Source organism: Hypanus sabinus, unplaced genomic scaffold (genome assembly GCF_030144855.1).
Source record: "Hypanus sabinus isolate sHypSab1 unplaced genomic scaffold, sHypSab1.hap1 scaffold_1412, whole genome shotgun sequence".
Classification (NCBI taxonomy): domain Eukaryota; kingdom Metazoa; phylum Chordata; class Chondrichthyes; order Myliobatiformes; family Dasyatidae; genus Hypanus; species Hypanus sabinus.
The window spans coordinates 24,714-36,938 of NW_026779485.1; the positions used below are offsets into that span (position 1 = coordinate 24,714).

General features: G+C 41.5%; 1 long non-coding RNA gene across 1 annotated transcript in view; it reads right to left on the reverse strand.

Moving 5' to 3' along the window:
* Window positions 1-12,225, reverse strand: part of LOC132386951 (uncharacterized) — a 40,287-nt gene that overhangs the window by 6,095 nt on the left and 21,967 nt on the right. The window lies entirely within an intron of this gene.

Consider the following 12,225-nt stretch of genomic DNA (forward strand, 5'->3'; position numbering starts at 1 on the left):
AGAACAGTGAATTCAGCTTGCAGCTCCGTTATCTTAGACTATTGACTTTGTTGCCCATGAAAGAATTCCACAGCATGCTTTCTGGAGTGCTGTTGCACTGAAAAGGGTTCAGGTATGAGGACAGGTGACAGAAAATAGTTGAGAGAATAACACACGCCAATCCTCATGGAGGGATCAGAAATTAAATGAGGGAGCTAAGTTCCTGGGTGTGAAAATATCCGAGGACCTAACCTGGACCCAACATATTTATGCTGTTGTAAAGAAGGTATTTCGGCGGCTATATTTCAATAGAAATTTGAGTAGATTTTGAATGTCAACAAAAACGCTATACTTTCTTGGAAGCTTGACAAAATTTGACATGTTAGCTGAAACATTTACAAATTTCCACAGATGTATGTTAGAGAGTATATTGACTGGTTTTCTCGTGGCCTGATGTGGAAGCATCAATGCCATTGTACGGAAAAGCCTGTCAGTAGTAGTAAATATGGCCCAGTCCGTCATTGGTAAACCAAACCCACTAATCCCTCCTACCTACACCATGTCCAAATCCCTCCATCTTCCTGCATCAGATCACCTCTCAGTCTCTGGAGTTGCAGTGACAACAACTATTTTATTACCCCTCTTGTGATAGTACACACCCTTTAACTGAGGCAGCATCCTGGTAAACATACTCTGCACCCTCTACAGAGCCTCCACATCCTTCCAAGTGTGGGGCCACCAGAACTTTATGCAGTGATCCTGACGTGGCCCAACGAGAGCTTTACCAAGTTGGAACATGAATTTTGAACTCAGTACCTCGACAAGTAAATGAAAGCATTCTGTAAGCTTCTCTGAAGCAACATATCAACCTGTGTAGCTACATTCAACTAGCAATGAATGGGGATGCCATGATCTCTGCTCAGCAACACTCTAAAAGACCTTGTCCATAACAGTGTTCTGTCTCTTTGCATTTGCCCTGCAGAGTTGCAGTTCCTCACATTTCTCTGGGTCAAATTCCATCTGCCATTTCTCAGCCTATATCTGCAACTGATCTATATTTTGTTGTATTTATTGCCACTCCCTTGTGCTATCCACAGCTCCGTCAATCCTGGTATCATCTGCTAATTTACTAACGAATCCATCTACATCTTCATCCAGGACATGTAGAGACATTACAAGCAGCAGAGGTCCCATCATAGATCGCTGTGAAACTCCACTAATCGAAGACCTCCAGCTCCAATGTTTTCCTTCAACCACTCCTCCTGTCCCTGCCAACCACATGCATCTGAATTTTCCGGATTACCATCCAAAAAGACTTTGCCCAGCGCCTGAGTAAAATCAATGTAGATACATGCACTGCCTACCCTTATCAAGCTCTATGTAAATAGCTTCTATTTGGATAAACAAGTTTGCCAAGAATAATCAATTGAAGGTGACCATGAACAAACAGATCCTGACTCAGTGTCGTCAGTTGGGGGTCGTATGTCCTCACTGTCCCTGGGATCAAATCCACATATTTAGACATCAAAGTTAACACTATTGCTGCCAGAAGAAGTGAGAAACAAGATACACTTAAACATCATCCATAACATTTCCAATCTGTTGAACCCATTTCCCTGCAATTTAGTGAAAGACTGTCTATAGCTGTAGTTATGTGACTTGTCAGGACCTCAGTCCGAGCATGATTCAGCTGTACCCTGTCCAATCAAATCATCTCCATTCCTCCCCAAAAGTGGGACCAAAGTATCATGAATATCAGCAATCTTCCTCCAGTCTTTGAGGCACACTTTTAACTCCCTAATCTAATTGATCCTGTAACAAGCGCACACACTTTACATAACAATGCAGAGTATATTAACCTTTTGATTCTGATTCCTATATTTATTTCTTAGCTGCTTAGCAGTCACTTTTCAGTGGTTATCCTATTTGCTGGACTCACCTGGACCAGGACCACTGATCATTTTTTTTCTCCCACCCCAAATTCCTCCGCAGTTCAGATGTGATGCCCCAAATCTATTATTTACTTATTTATTGAGATGCAAGATGGAACAAGGACTTCCATCCCCTCAAGCTGCGCCACCTAGTAAACCAAGGTACAAGCTGTGTAATCACAGGACAATTTGTAATGATCAATTCCCAAGCCTATCGGTCTTTGAACCGTGAAAAGAAACTCGATCAGTCGGGAATATCCCAAGCTTTCCACTCAGTGGATGTAAAGAGACTCCGAGCATGATGGGACTGGAATTGTTCTCCAAACTCCGGAACGTCCCAGTCGCCCCACTCTTTGAGAAATGTGAAAGGCAGAAGATAGGAAACAAGGGGCCAGATAATCAGACATTAGTGGTAGGGACGATGTTGGAGTTGATTGTAAAGGATGTGGTTTAGGGATTCTGGGAGGCACGAATAGCTTGACGGAGGCATGGTTTCCTTGAGAAAACCTTGCCTGACTAATCTGTTGGAATTCTTTGAAGAAAGAAAAAAATAAGATAGACAAATATGTTGATGTTGTGTCGATGTAGATACGTTGATGTTGTGGACATAGATTTTCAGAAGGCTTTTCACAAGCTGCCACACATAAGGCTGTTTAACAAACTATAAACCCATGGTATTATTGAAAAGATACCAGCACGGATTCAAGAAGTGCTGCTTAGCAGGAGGAAAAGAGCGGGGAGAATGGGATCCTTTTCTGATTCATTACCCTGACTATTGGTGTTCCTCATGGCTTTGTGTTGTGACCAATTTTTTTTTTATTATATGAGAATGATTTGAATGATGGGATTGATGGACCTGATGGAATTGATGGCCTTGTTGCAAAGTTTGCAGACGATACAAAGATAAGTGAATCGGCAGGTAGATTTGAAAGAATAGGGAAGATACAGAAGAATTCGACACATTAAGGGAATGGTCAAATAAGTGGCAGATGAATCCAATGTTGAGAGGTTTATGGTTGTAAACTTTGTTAGAAGAAATAAAAGTTTTACTGCTTTCTAAATGGAAATAAAACATAAAAATCTGAAGTGCAAAAGCATTTGGTATTCCTGTGCAGCATTTGAAAACTTAATTTGTTGGTTGATTCTGTGGTCAGGAAGGTAAACGCCGTGTAAAATTTTATTTCAAGAGAATCAGAATATAAAACCGAGGATTGAATGTCTTGTAATATGAAGAGCATTTAGAACATAGAACATGGAAAACTTCCTGCACAATGGTTTACCGAACATTTTTTTGAATTTCGAATTTACCCCGGATTACACATAGCCCTCTATTTTTTCTAAACTCCATGTTCCATCCCAGGAGTCTCTTCAAATACCCTATTGTATCCTCCTGCACCATTCCACAAACTCATCACTCACTGCTTAAAATACTTACCCCTGACATCTCCTCTGTATCTACTTCCAAACACCTTCAAAATGTGCCCTCACACATTAGCCTTTTCAGCCCTGGGATAAGACCTCTGACTATCTGCACAAACAAAGCCCCTGATCATCTTATACACCTCTATTATGTCACCACACATCCTTCGTTGCTCTGAGAAGAAAAGGACAAGATCATTCAATCTATTCTCAATGGGCATGCTCCTCACTACCGGGACCATCCTCGTAAATCTCATCTGCACCCTCTCTGTAGTCTCCACATTCTTCCTTTTGTGCAGCGACCAGAACTGGACACAGTATTCCAAGTGGGGTCTGACAGGGGTACTATATAGCTGCAATATTAACCTCTCGGCTCTTGATCTCAATCCCACAGTTGGTGAAGGCCAATGCACCGTATGTCTCATCAACCACAGTCAACCTGAACAGCAGCTTTGAGTGTCTTATGGACTTGGACCCCAAGATCACTCTGTTCCTCCACACTGCCAAGAATTTTACTATTAATACTATATTCTGACATCATAATTCACCTACCAAAATGAACCACCTCACATTATCTTTGTTGAACTCCATCTGCCAACTCTCAGCCCAGTTTTGCACCATATCAATGTTCTGCTGTGAAATCTGACAGCTTTCCGCACTATCCACAACACGCCCAACCTCTGTGACATCAGCAAATTTACTAAATCCTCTTCCACTTCCTCATGTAGACCATTTATAAAAATCAGAATGAGAAGGGCGTCCAGAACAGGTCCCTGAGGCACACCACTGGTCGCCGAACTCTATGCAGAATATGACCCGTTTAAAATCACACTTTTCCATCTGTGGGCAAGCTAGTTCTGGATGCTCAAAGCAATGTCCCTTGGATCCCATGCCTGCTTAGTTTCTCCATAAGCTTTCCATGGGATATCATATGAATTGCATTACTAAAGTCCATATACACTACGTTTTCCGCTCTACCTTCATCAATATATTTAGTTACATCCTCAAAAAATTCAATCAGACTCGTAAGGCACAACCTTCTTTGACAAAGCCATGCTTTTAATTTATAATCATATTATACCTCTCCATATGTTTATAAATTCGACCTCATGGGATCTCTCCACCAAAGTACTAACCATCAACTGAAGTAAGACTCACTGGTCTTCAATTTCCCGGGCTAACTCTGCTTCCTTTGTTGAATAATGGAACAAGATCTGCAACACTCCAATCCTCCGGAACTACTTCTGTCCCCATTCATGAAGCAAATATCATTGCCATGGGCTCCACCCCTTGCCTTCCACAGTCGCCTGTGTTCCATTCACACGTATCCCCCGGCACTCTTTATTGGTCCTATTCTCTCACATCTTATCCCCTTGCTATTCCTGTCATTGTATAATGCCTTGGGGTTCTCCTTTATCCTGCTCATCAATCCTTCACCTGGCCGCTTCTGGCCTCAATCTTCTAGATCTCAATCATTATCTAGTCTTTCGCACCTTTCATGAGCTTTTGCTCTCCTCTTGATTAGAGTTACAACAGCATTTGTACCCCATGGTTCCTGTCCCGTACCATCCTCTCCCTGTCTCATTAGAACACATCTCTTCAGGAATCCACACAAACATCCACTGAACATTTACCACATTTCTGCCATACATTTCCTGATAACATCTGCTCCCAATTCAAGCTTCCACGTTCCTACCGGATAGCATGATATTTCCCCCTACTCTTATTAAACGTTTTCCTAACTTATCTGTTCCTATCCCTCTGCAATGTTATGTGATTTCTATCTCCAAAATGCTCTACCACTGAGAGACCTGACACCTGACTAGGTTCATTTCCCAATACTCGATCAAGTACAGCCTCTCCTCATGTAGGCTTATCATCATATTTTGGCAAGAAACTTTCCTGAACCCACCTAACAATGCCACTCCATCTGAACCCCTTGCTCGATGGAGATGCTAATTAATATTTGGGAAATTAAAATCGCCCACTAAGTCAACCCTGTTATTATTGCATCTTTGATGTCCCTGTCATCTGAGTCACAGGGGCAGACTCTGTGTCAGAAGTGCCACCATAGTTGCTTCCCCCATAGACTGTCTCCCCCAACAGTACTCTGCATTGTTTTCAAAGCATTTTCATAGCACCAGACATGTTAGACTGCCACCAACATAATAGAACTCTAACCCCATAACCAACATTTCTACTTCATATCCAAGATCCACAAACCCGCCTGTTTCAATGAATTTCTCCCAGAGCCATGAACAGTGAGATCTCTTCCTAAAGGTAAATGCCTTTTCAAAATACACTTGGCCTCTGTTTGTTAACCCTGAGTTTTCCAGAGTTCAACTTATACTCAAAAGTATCAGAAGCAAAGTGGATCTACCTCAGTCTGCACAGGTGAATTTGACTTTCCTCCACTTCTGTAATTTGTGCATTGTTAACCTACACCGACAAATAGACTAGCTCAACAGGTTCAGTAACTCAAGTTCAAGTACAGACAACCAAATAAAGAAATGTTCCTCCAAACCATGGTGCACTCAGAAAACATATACTCACAAAGCACAGCACATAAAACACACCATTATCACAAATAAATGGCTAAAATAAAATTCACAATACATGCAGTGGGCAGCACGGGTGAATTGTAAAGAGTAAACAGTAAACAATAAACAGCTCACATTGCTCGTGATGAGACCTTGGTGGTGCGAGGATATTTATTAGGTTCTCAGCCTGAGGGAAGAAGCTTTTACCCAGTCTGGCAGTCGTAGACCTGATGCTCCAGCATTTCATTCCTAAAGATTGTGGGTGTCAAAGAGATTGGCGGATGTGTGGTACGAGACCTGAACAAATTCAACTTCGTTATTTCACTAATGCTGCCCTCAAACGTTGTTAACATTCATTCTGTCTTTGTTCCTTGAGCGTGTCCTGTCAACCAGCCAGTCCAGAATTCTTGTTGTCATGGAGAATGGCTGGGAACAGAAGCAGTTCTTGCAGTCTCCATTTCTCTAAGTTCATCTTTCTCCCTCTATGATACGTCAGTCTTCCATCAGCTGAATAACAGAACTGAGCAGCAACAAGATAAGCAAGGCCACATGGTCGACAGGCACCAGTAGAACACACAAAGGGTGAAATATACATTGATCAATTTGTATTTTTTACGACTGCACATAAAATATATTGGAATACGATGCACTGTTTCGATGTAAGTGAACAATTGGTGAGGTGTAGAAGAGGATATTTTAGGTCCGAATGTAAATGTCTGGGTCAATACGAGTGGCATTCAGATCTGTCACTGAAAGGGTAGCGATGAGCGTACTGGAAATATAGGTGCAGCAGATAAACACCAGTAACATTTTTAAACCTGATGTGGATGTAAGACAAAGAACACCATGTTTGACAATACGGTTAGATATCTGTTTATTAAGTTTAACTAAATCAACAGGGAGTGAAGAACCAAGAACTGAAAATAGAGAATATCCTTGTGTATCAGTACATTCTAAATTTACCCACTGTGGGCACAATGGTAAATCTAAGTCTAATTTCCAGTATAATAAATTCCGAATATTATTCGCCCAATAGTAAAATCTAAAATTGGGTAAAGCTAAACCACCATCTTTTTTAGATTTCTGTAACTGTCTTTTACTTAATCATATTTCAACGGAAAAATGGGAAAATACAAATGGTTAATACCTCTTCTATATGTGCAAAACATGCTTTAATACAATTTAAGGTTGTACATAGAGCTCATATGTCTAAAGATAAGCTTGCTCGGTTTTATTCTCATGTTAATCCTCAATGTGACAGATGTTATTTAGATGTGGCTTCATTGACCCACATGTTTGGTCATGTCCTACTTTACATAATTATTGGAAGGACATATTTGCTACCATTTCCTCAATTTGGAATATTGATTTACAACCTCATTTTATTACTGCAATTTTTGGTATACTAAATGAAGATGATACTCGATTCTCCCCTTCAATTAGACAAATGATTGCCTTTGTAAAATTAATGGCCAGGAGATCTATATTACAAAATTGGAAAGAAGTAAATCCTCCTACCACATTTCAGTGGTTCTCTAAAACTATTTCTTGTTTAAGTTTAGAGAAAATTAGAAGTACTATTTTTGATTCATCAATTAAATTTGAAGAAACTTGGGGACCGTTTATTCGACACTTACATAAGAATTAATTTGGCTTCTTCCAGACATTTACTCTTATTATTCTTGTTCTGGTATGGAGTTCCGGAGTTTTTTGACACTATCATATACATATAAACTATTATTATTGCCCATGTTAGTTTAGGTTTTATTTTTATTATTTTCTTAAATATACATTTTTTCTTGTATGTTATACTTTTTTTTTCTTTTGACGATTATTTTAATCCTTTACATGTATAATCAATGTAGGTTAGATTGATTATTGTATGATCTTCTTTTTGCTGATAGTTTAATAAGATATTATTATTTTGTTACCAATATCAGTTTCAAATCTATTGTATTCATAACCTGTTTAATATAATATTATGTTATGTTTTTTTATAAAAACTAATAAAAAGATTGAAGAAGAAAGAAGACAAAGAACACCATGAATGTATCAAGTTCAGAAAGTGACCAGCCTCTGATCTCTGCTGGATAGTGGAACAGGTTTAGTAGTCCCACAGGAAAGACTGAGATTCTAAAATGTTTGAGATTATCACTCATCATTCACTCAAAATCTACATTATGCAAGCTGTCCTCTTACTACAATTGTTCTCTGGAGAGCCTGCTCAGCATGGCCTAAGACAATTCATCTGGGTATGTTTCCATCTTGGCCCACAGACACTTCATAACGCCAGTCCATGGGGTTAATTCAGTATTAAGCCCGAAGGCTGAGTGCTGCTTACTATATATAAAGTCACACTCGATAACGGAGTCAGCTCACAGGGGAGCTGGAAGCACCAGTGACAGTAGATCAGTTTGACAATTGATCCTCTGCACTGGTTTGCCAGCTGACTGCACATCAGCTGGACTCGAAGAGCACAGGGCCAGTTCCAGAGCGAGCTGCTGCTCTGCTGACATCGGCAATCAGTGAGGAGCTTTTTCCACAAACTCAGTGTTAAAGATTCATCGGCTGAAAACACATGTCCACTATTACAAAAAGAAAATAATTTGAACTACTTAATACAATAGATTTGGAGAAATATACTGCACAGAAAACAGGCACTACGGCCAAACACATCCACGCTGAGCAAGCTACCTGAATGAGCTTCTTATTTGCCCTCAATGACCCTCTAAATCTTTCTAATCAATGCACATGTCCAAATGTCTTCTAAATGGTAAAAAAATGTCTATTAACTTAGTTTGTACTTAGTAAATCTGAGATGAATTTAGCCAGGGGATTTCCCAGCTTGTGAACTGGGAAGATCTGTGGAATGTCACTCTCTCTTTTTGGACTCTATGGAAAGTCTATGGTGGAGCTGAGTCCGATGCAGGATTTACAGTTGTCCATTTATGGGGATTTCCCTCCACAGATACGTATTAGTCGCAATTAGAGATCAGACTTGACATCTATTGCACAAAGACCAGCTCGTTCAATTCATACAAAGTCTGCAGGGTAACATAGTATTCCTCAGCTGACGAGAAATAAATCTCAATAATTTATTCACGATGCCCGATGACCTACCTTTTTCCCTTCAGGAGCTGGGGTTTGGATTCAAAGATATTAAGTGGTGTAAAGTGCTGACCACTGATTTGCTACGTGGAAGTGGGTGAGATGATTCTGCATTGACAGAAAAGCTGACGTCATCCTGTTACATATTCCGGCAACAATGAATATATGTTCGGCAAGGGGTTCTGTATAACAAATAACACGTTTATTAAACACAGAAAACAAACCCCCCCAAAAGTAACCAAACACTAACGTAACCGGAAACAGCTGCTGTGCGGCAGCTCAAACAGTCCTTAAAGCGATATTGCAAAAACAGTTCTTGAAAGTAGTATTGCCAAAAGTTCGATATGCTCACAGTTCAGCTAAAAGGAGAGACTTTATAAGACTATTTAAATTTTCTTTCACGTCGCTTCACTTCCATACCCGATGTCGAACTTCTCCCACGACGAATTTACAAAATGGAACGGCTTAAAGGCACTGACCTTTCCTTTATCACACTGTCCTCAATCTCCGGCTTTCCCGCAGAGATTAACACGTGAACAGTCCACGAAATCCTTTCGATTAAGGATTAAATAAGGTCGAACCCGTTTCACCGTCGAAATAGATCCTCCTCGATCTTCGATCTTCACTCTCCACTGATTTCGGAACTAGCAGTATTTCAAGAACCTGCTGGCAATGATCTTTTAAACTTTTGGCATTTGATAAAACTTCAACCTTCAGCTAAACTGCGTCATCCCATTAAATCACGCAGTGGCATGAAATCAACTTGACAAATCCAGCCACGAGCTGCCCCTCCTCACAGGGTGGGGTCTTCCTTTTATAACCAGTAAAAAAAAACTGTCACATGATCTCTACTGGCGGGAAAATGACGTCATTTCACCATCACAAGACCATTACCTCAAGTCCAGTACAGCTTCAACCCCTGTCAAGTGACAAGGGTACCACTGTCATGTCACGAGTACGTAACCATCCATTCGTGGAATATACTGTTTTTAACTTTCCATTTGTTTTACAGTACCCAGTGAAAAACATCCACTTCATGTGACAGAAGCCATAACAGATCATAAGTCTGTTGGTTATTCAAACTTTATCTGGAGACCTAATAGAGAAATCCCATCCTTACCCATTCTGGTTTTTCATCACTCTCATCCCTACATCTAGACTCCTGACTCTTATCTGCCTCCTGACAAGCCTTTTGATAGTATCAAGTCTCCAGGAGCTTGTCAGGACGGGGACAGGATTGGACCCGAATGCAGAACGCAGGCACTGAAGTACTAGGGGTAGGACAGGATGGGGATGCCGTGGCATGCAGGGGCTTATGCAGGCGGGGCTGGATCCCCGATTTCGTGATAGGGCAGGAGGATCCCAGAGCTCGTGGCGGGCCGCATGGATCCCGGGCAGGGCCACCTCCCAGGCTAAAAACACGGAGGCATCTGCAAGGAGCGGACACCTGGGCAGGTGCGGGGCACAACCCTTAGTGAGCAATGGGTGGAAAGGGCAGAATCCCCACCGGGCAGCGGCAGTCCAGCCGGGCCTGCCTGAGGGAGGCAAGGAATCAGAAGAAAGCTGCGTCCAGCGTGAGCAGTAGGGCTACCGTGATACACCGGTTTATTGGGAAGGGCAACCAACAGCGTGACAGCGCAGGCAAGGCGACTAAGGCGGAACAGCGGGACCAGCGCACACGAGAGAAGCAGTGGAACAAGTCCAACCGGACAGAACATATGCAGAAGAGGCCGGCAACAGGGCAAAACAGGATTCCGAGCAGGCCGGCAACCAGGGAAAGAGCAGAATTCAGAGCCGGCAGCCCAGGTACAGATCGGGTTAAACCGGCTTCGGAGTAGGACAACCCACACCCAGGCTCAGTCCCCGAGTCCCTTATAAACACCTGCCCCCTATTAGGCTACAGCTGTCCCTCCTTAAGTCAAGACGATCCAATGGCTGCGGGTGACAGGAGGGCTGGCTGGAGGAAGAGAAGAATGCTTAGATTCATGGTACTTTGCTTCCACTATTGCGGAAGGATGGAGATGATTTGATTGGACAGGTTCCAGCTGAAACATGCTAGGTCTGAAGTCCTGACAAATCACATAACTAGGGCTGTGGACAGTATTTCAATAAATAGCAGGGAAGTGGGTTCAACAGATTGGAATTGGAATGTTTTTATTATTGCCATAGGTACCGCAATAGTGAATGTTTTTGCATGTATACCCTTGAGACAAATCAAATCATATCGTTACACAGTGTAATGAGGTAGGATAAGGTAAAACATTAATAATGCAGAAGGTGTAGAATAATGTGCAGAATAATTACAATAGAATTAAGGAAAAGTATGGATGAAATAATAGCATCCATGACATCACTGACGAGCGCTGCCTCAAAAAGGCAGCATCCATCATGAAGGACCACCACCACCCAGGACATGCCTTCTTCCCATTTCTACCATCATGGAGGAGGTACAGGAGCCTGAAGGCACACACTCAATAGTTCAGCGACAGCCTCTTCCCATCTGACATCGGATTTCTTACTTATTTAACTTTTTTATACTATTTTTATAGAAATCTAACTGTGATTTACTGGTTTTATTATAATGTATTACGATGTACTTCTCGAGCATAACACATTTCAAGACATATAGCAGTGATATTAAACCTAATTCTTTTTGTGAATATTAAAGAGGATACAAAGAGTACTTTTACAGATGTATAAACAGTAAAAGAGAGTGTAGAATGGATATTGTACCTCTGGGAAATGACACTGGAGAAGTTGTCAGACACACTGAAACGGCAGAGAACTGTACACGTACTTTGTGTCAGTCTCCAATGTTTTCCGACATGAAGAGATGCCAGAAATTGAAGCCTGGGCGGCATTGAGTATCATCACTTTTAATAAGGAGATATTGCTTGGAGAGTTGTAAATCCTGACGGTGGATGGACAAGACATCACGGATTCGCAAAAAGAGGCTGAAGCGATTGTGAAGGCATTCACAGTGCAAGAATAATTAGTCAGGAATTGCTCCCCGTGACCGGGAAATCACAAATGTCACTCTACTCCTGAGGAACACAGGAAGGAAAAAGATAGGAAATTATTGGTTGCTGACCAAGATTGCAGTGGACGGTGCAATTTGAGAGTCCATGCTACGGATGAGGTATAAGTGCATCTTGGTTCTTACTTCTCCTAACAGTAAGAGTGTTCACTTTGATTGTGTAAATATGTGGATTTCATCTCCAGGCACAGTGAGTATATAAGATCCCCAT